We start from the raw sequence: 7621 nt of genomic DNA, 5'->3' as shown, positions 1-7621 counted from the left end.
ATGAGCTTTATAATTTTGAAGAAATCTCTGAGCTTCCTGGGCCTAGAGTTTCTCATTTGTAAAATGAGAACAAAAAATATCCGTGCTACACACACTACATAGAGTTGTTTGTAAGAATGAAATGAGATAAAGTGTGTAAGAGAAATCAGCAAATTGAAAAGTGCTTTCAAGGCTGGGTGCAGTGACTCACCCTTGTAATCCCAGCACTTTGGGAGGCCAATGTGGGAGGATCACTTGAGCCCAGGAGTTTGAGATCAGCCTGGGCAACACTGTGATTTCCACAAAAAAAAATAAAAAAATTAGCCAGGTGTGGTGGCATGCACTTGTAGTCCCAGCTACTTGGAGGCTGAGGTGGGAGGATCACGGGAGCCCAGAAAGTCAAGGCTGCCGTGAGCCATGATTGTGCCAGTGTACTCCAACCTGGGTGACACAGCAAGACCCTGTCTCAAACAAAACAAAACAAAAACAAACAAAGTAGAAAAGTGCTTCCAAATATGAACTATTGTTGGTATCTCATTATTTTACATGTACAAGACTTGTCTCCCTGCTAAAATTATAATCTCCTGGGTTAACTATAGTTTTTTTCTACCTCATAATACTATGTACTATGTTGTAGCTATCCGATAAATGCGGGCTTAGTTAAATACATTTTAAAAAATATGTAAGCAGGAAACATAATAAAAAAAAATATATATAAGCAGATCCACAAAGTCAGCCCTATCTATTTTTTGCAATTCTAGTGACCAAGGTTTATACACTGGGCTCCAGAGTCCATACAATGTCATTACACACATTTCACATTTGATTCTCACAAGTCTTATGATAGATAGGGTAGTTAACGGCGGTATCTCTGTTTTGCTGGAAAATATGGAACTCAGGTTTAAGTATTTGCCCAAAGTAACCTAGTTAGTAATCAAATAACATCCACAGCTTCTTGCAACCCTGTAAAACACATTCACATGACTTCCAGAGTTTTATTGTTGTTGTTTTGTAAACAAAGACAGAATCTCGCGATGTTGCCCAGGCTATCCTCAAACTTCTGGGCTCAAGGGATCCTTCTGCCTCAGGCTCTCAAAGTGCTGGGAGTATAGGTGTGCACCACTACACCCAGTCTTCAGCGTCTTTTATTTTGGGGAAGTGTTCCCTGGGTTCGGTAATACTCCCTGCAGCATTAAATAATTTGTCAAAGGCAGTCATAAGTCAGTTTCATCTGCTGGACCTAGTCCAAATGTATTTAACATTCTAATATTCTTAAATTTTCTGTGAAATATCTTTCGGTGACACAGTATGTTGAAATTTATTTGAGAACCCTTGCTAATAAGATGACGCTTGTTTACTTTTCATTTGACCCACTGGATTGAGATATCCTTATATAATGGATAGTCAAGTCTAGTCTACCCAGTAGCTTTGATATTGAGCAAGTCACAGCCACCAGAGTGATCCTTTTAAAATTTAAGTCAGTTCATGCTATTCTTTTTTTTGTTTGTTTTTGAGACAGAGTCTCGCTCTGTCGCCCAGGCTAGAATGCAGTGGTGCGATCTCGGCTCACTGCAAGCCCTGCCTCCCAGGTTCATGTCATTCTCCTGCCTCAGCCTCCCAAGCACCTGGGACTACAGGCGCCCGCCACCATGCTCGGCTAATTTTTTTGTGTGTTTTTAGTAGAGAAGGGGTTTCACTGTGTTAGCCAGGATGGTCTCGATCTCCTGACCTTGTGATCCGCCCGCGTTGGCCTCCCAAAATGCTGGCATGACAGGCCTGAACCACTGTGCCCGGCTCAGTTCATGCTATTCTTCTACTCAAAACTCTCTAAAGGGTTTTGTTGTAATTGATAAGTTGGTTATAAAACTGTTGTGGAACTCTAAAAGACCTAAAATACACAAAACAATTTTGGAAAAGAAGAACCCAATTGGAGCACTTACACTATCTGATTTCAAGTCTTACCAGTAAGCTGTATTAACCAAGATATGTGGTGTTGGCATAAAGATAGACATAAATCAGAAATAGACCCATATATGTATGGTTACTTGCCTTTCAACAAAGATGCCTAGGTAATTCAATGGCTAAAAGAAGTCTGTTCAGCAAAGAATGCTAGAAAAACTGAATACTTTTATGACAAAAATCTTAACTGCTATCCTATACCATTCACAAGACTAACAAATTGGATCATAGACTTAAATCAAAAGCCTAAAACTCTAAAACGTCCAGGAGTAAAAGCAGGAAAAAAAATCTTTGTGTCCTTGGGTTTGGTAGAGATTTCTTAGAGAGGATACAAAAGCTTGAGCCATTAAAAAAAAAAAAAATTAATGGATATGCTGGAATTAAGAAAAATGACAAGCCACAAGACTTGTCACTCTGTATATCTGATAAAGGACTTATACCAAAACATATATAAAGAACTTTTACAACTCAATAATAAGAGACTAAAAAAATGAGCAGAAGATTTGAACAGACGCTTCATTAAGGAAAATATTGTGAATGGCAAATAAGCACTTAAAAGACATGTGCTAAAAAACATTACCCATTAGGGAAATGCAAATTAGAAATTGCTTGATTTCAAGATTTACCATTAAGCCACATTAATTAACATGGCTAAAATCTGACAATACCAAGTATTGATGAGGATACAGGACTACTGGAACTCTCATACAGTGCTGATGGGAATAGGAAATGGACATCCACTGACTGGGCGCGGTGGTTCACGCTTGTAACCCCAGCACTTTGGGAGGCCAAGGCAGGCAGATCACCTGAGGTCAGGAGTTCGAGACCAGCCTGACCAACATGGTGAAACCCTGTCTCTACTAAAAATACAAAGTTAGTCGGGAACGGTGGCGCATGCCTGTAATCCCAGCTACTTGAGAGGCTGAGGCAGGAGAATCACTTGAACCCAGGAGACAGAGGTTGCAGTGAGCCGAGATCGTGCCATTGCACTCCAGCCTGGGTAACAAGAGCGAAACTCTGTCTCAAAAAATAATGGACATCCATTTTGTAAAATAATTGGGTAGTTTCTTAAGAAGTTTAATATACCCTTACCAAATGACTGAAAATTCCACTCTTTGGAATTTACCCAAGAAAAATAATAACTGTATAATATCCCATACATAAGTGTTTATAGCAGCTTTATTTATAATGGTCCCAAACTGGAAATAGTCCAAATGTTCTTCAACTAGTGAATGGGTAAATAAATTGGTACAGCTTTTAAACAGAATACTTCTCAGCAATAAAAAAAAAAAAAAATGAACTACTGATATATGCAACACTTGGATGAGTCTTAAAAGCTTCTTTCTAAGTAACAGAAACCAGCTACAAAAGGTTACATGTCTGTGATTTCATTTATATGACATTTTGTGAAAGGCAAATATAGGAACAGAAATCAGATCAGTAGTTGCCAAGAGCTGGAAGTGGAGACAGGGATGACCTCAAAGGGGCCCTTGGGAACTTTTGAAGGTGATGTGGGTGTTCTATATCTTGATTGTGGTGGTGATGGTCACTCAATTCAATGCAGTCGTTAAAATCTGTCAAATTATTCACTTTAAACTGGTGAATTTTACTCTATGTAAATTACACCTTAGTAAAGCTGATTTTTAAACAATCCTTGCAATGGTTCGCATTTCCCTCCGCGTGAATGACTCTGTGCAAGCCAACAGGCCCTGCAGGATCTGAACCCACCACCACCCTCTCTCTGACCTTATCCCTGGTCACTCTCCTTACACTTTGCTGCAGCTACCAGAGCCTCCTAGATATGAAGCCTTCTCAGACTATGCAGGTACAAGTCCTCTCTGAGCATTGCGCTAACTCCCTCTACCTCCTTTAAGTCTGTGGTTAATTGTCACCACTTCAGAAAGGCCTAATCTCTCACTGAATGTTCCTTGAATGGGCCTCAGTTTCCCCATCTGTAAATGGAGGAAGCAAAACCACAGGATCTCTCTGAGAGCTTTCTAGTCTGACATCCTACAGTTCTGACATATAGCTTTTAGGTATGTAAGAAGGCATCGAATAACAAACTACAGGTGAGGGAAACAGAGTTCTGGAGTATTCTAAGGGCAAATGACCACTTCCAGCTGCCAGAATCAGAAGATACTTAATGGAGGAGTCGGCTCCTAAAGAACAGGTAGGATTTCTTTATACAAAAACAATGAACTCAACAATTGGGAACACTGTTCTAGTTTCTTTTAGAGTAAAGTTCTGGCTTCTACTTGGTTTGCATGGTTAACATTTTGCTCAGCTTTGACAACATCCTTGAATACTGTCATGCTACCCATTCTGAATCTTTCCCACATGTTTTCTTGCTTGCCATCCTGCTGGGGTCATTGGTAATTAACTGGCCAAGGTGTACATTATGTCGATGCTGTGCCAAACTTCAGGAAAACTGACAAGATCGCTACCTTGTTGCAGTATATCTGTTCACATTCTTTTTTGTACTAGATTCTGCTCTCCTGCGGGGCTGAGTTTGTGCCTCTCTCAGCTTTGGATCCACAATGATAAAGCATGGCAAACTCAAAGAATGAATGTTCCTGAGAATTCTCAACATTCTGCTTGTATTAGTGTGCACATCAGGAAGAACAATTATTTGATTGTCAAAGCTAATTGCCTATTAAGGTAAAGCAGGACTTATTTCCTTAATCAGAAGGATTACAACCTGAGCATGCTGGCAAATTTTGAGATGCTGCTGTGAAAGACAAAATAAAAGAATTTCAAGCACAAAGCTGAAATCTGAAGGTCTTTTCATTTACTCTTGTTTACTGGTGATCTACAGTCAAGGTTGAATCCTCCCTCTGCGGAAGTAATTAAGGTGAAATGAGATCATAACGATGGGGCCCTGATCTGATAGGATTAGTGTCCTTATAAAAAGAGACATCAGAGAGCTGGCTCTTTCTCTCACTTTCCAGACACACATATTGAGGAAAGGCCGTGTGAGCACACAGAGAGAAGGTGGCTGTCTACAAGCCAGGAAGAGAGCCCTCTCTAACAACTGAATAGGCTATCACCTTGATCACAGGCTTCCAGTCAGAACTGTACGAAAGTAAGTATCTGTTGTTCAAGCCACCCTGCCTGTGGTATTTTGCTATAGTAGCCTGAGCAGACTAAGACAACGATGGCACACTTTGTCCCAAATAGGTCCAACCTAAAATTCTCTGCTATATTGATTTACAGCCTCTTCTGTCCCAAGATGTGAATTAGCCTAGGGCTTTCCAGAAATTTCTCATTCCCAAACTGACCCGCTCTCTCTTAGTACTTTCCCTGCTACCTTTCAACTAATACATGACATTGAGAATTTCTCCTTCTGCTGTATACTTTCAGTTGTCAGCGACTTTCATTTTCTATAGCCATCATTTAGATTTGAAAATAACATTTTCTAGCAATTTTGGATAGTGGAAATTTTTAGAGTAACCCAATGGAGAGTGTAGGCATTACCTCTGTGTATGTATGCCCAGGAAGGAAAGCTGGAACCAGCAAAAGGCTGTCCACAATCTGCATTTCCTGACGTCACATAATACTCTCTGTATTAGTTAGGGTTCTCCAAAGAAACAGATTCAACAGGATATACACATACACACACACACACACACATACACATATATATATAATCTCTCCTTTTGTGTGTGTGTGTGTGTGTGGCGAGAGAGAGAGGGAGAGAGAGAGAGAGAGAGGGAGACAGATTTACAAGGAGGAATTAGTTCACGCGATTATGGAGGCTGAGAAATTCCATGATGTGCTACCTGCTATCTGCAAACTGGAGACCCAGGAAGCCTGGTGGTCTAATTCCAGTCAGATTAAGAAGGTCAAAGAACCCGGGGAACTCATAGTGTAAAGTCCCAGTTCAAGGGTGGTAGAAGACCGACATCCCAGCTCATGCAGGTAGAGAGAAGAAAAAAGGGTGGGGGAGTAACATTCCTTGTTCCTCCACTTTTTTGTCCTACTCGGTCCTTCCATGGATTGGATGATGCCAGCCCACCTTGGGGAGGGCTATCTACTTTATTGAGTCTACCAATTCAAATGCTAATTGTATTTGGAAACAACCTCACAGACACACTCAGAAATACTGTTGAATCTAAGCATCTTGCTGCACAGTCAAGTCGACACTATTAAATTAACCATCACATTCTAAAACAGTCTTTGGGGATATTTATGAATATCGTTATAGAAGACTTTTTGGCGGGGCCTGGTGGCTCACGCCTGTAATCCCAGCACTTTGGGAGGCTGAAGGGGGCAGATCACTTGAGGTCAGGAGTTCGAGACCAACCTGGCCTACACGGCAAAACTCTGTCTATACTAAAAAATACAAAAATTAGTTGTGCATGGTGGTATGCATCTATAATCTCAGATACTCAGAAGGCTGAGGCAGGAGAATGGCTTGAATTCAGGAGGCAGAGGTTGCAGTGAGCCGAAATTGTGCCACTGCACTCCAGCCTGGGTGACAGAGCGAGACTCTATCTCAAAAAATAAAATAAAATAAAATAAAAGAAGAAGAAGATGACTTTTTGGCATTACATAGAATTAATCCAAATTTTAGTTCATGATATCGAACAACATATGGCTGATACTCATCCTTGCATTCATTCAAAATCACTAAAATGTTATAAGGCTAATGTCCCCCATCTCCCCAGAATGTGCAAAGAATTTTTATTCTTAATGTTTGTCTTTTATCACAATGAAAATGCCATCTTGAGCGCCAGTGCTCTCAGTTAGGAGCTGGGGATGTTTTCTTTAATCTATTCTGATGGCTGATTTTTCAAATATTATGACAATGTTCTTTTGCTGTAAGCTCCCCTCTTACTTTGGAAGCCAACGCAATATTGTATTGGCAGAAAGAGTACAGGTTTTGAAGTTAGATTGTGACATGGTTTGGATCTGTGTCTCCACCCAAATCTCATGTTCATTTGGAATCCCCATTGTTGGAGGTGGGGCCTGGTGGGAGGTAATTGGATCATGTGGGTGGATCCTTCATGAATGGTTTAGCACCATCTCTTTGGTGCTGTTCTCATGATAGAGTTCTCAGGAGATCTGGTTGTTTAAAAGTGTGTGGCACCTGCCCTCTTGCTCTCTCTTCCTTCTGCTCGGGCTATGCAAGATATGCCTGCTTCCCCTTTGCCTTCTGCCATGACTGTATGTTTCCTGAGGCCTCCCCAGAAGCTGAGCAGGAGCTAGCCTGCAGAGCCATGAGCCAATTAAACCTCTTTTCTTTATAAATTATCCAGTCTTAAGTATTTTTTTTATAGCAGTGTGAGAATGGACTAATACAGAGAGATTCTCAGCCTTGATGCTTACTTTCTTTGTAGAACTCACTTTCTTACTTACAAAGTGGAGATACTGATGCCTAGGTATTCTGTGCTCTTAGCAATGATAAGACTAAGACATGTCTCTGGACATTTTGGGGAAGTATATCAAACAGAATTAAACTAGAGAAATGGAAACACTATGGGATCTATAGAATAAAGTATTGATTATGGGGATTAGACCTCATGCAATTGTAGGAGCAAGTACAGAAGTCTATTCAAGATTGTGACCACTATGATGTTGGGTCTGAAGCTGGCATACTCAGCTAGGTTGGCAATTGGGAAAGAAGTCTTGGTATGAAGTAGAGGAGAAAAGGGCAAGTTGGAACCCAGGAAGATGTATTGGA

The sequence above is a fragment of the Mandrillus leucophaeus genome, unplaced genomic scaffold, assembly GCF_000951045.1.
Source record: "Mandrillus leucophaeus isolate KB7577 unplaced genomic scaffold, Mleu.le_1.0 Scaffold623, whole genome shotgun sequence".
NCBI lineage: Eukaryota > Metazoa > Chordata > Mammalia > Primates > Cercopithecidae > Mandrillus > Mandrillus leucophaeus.
Note: the sequence above shows the minus strand (reverse complement) of the source record.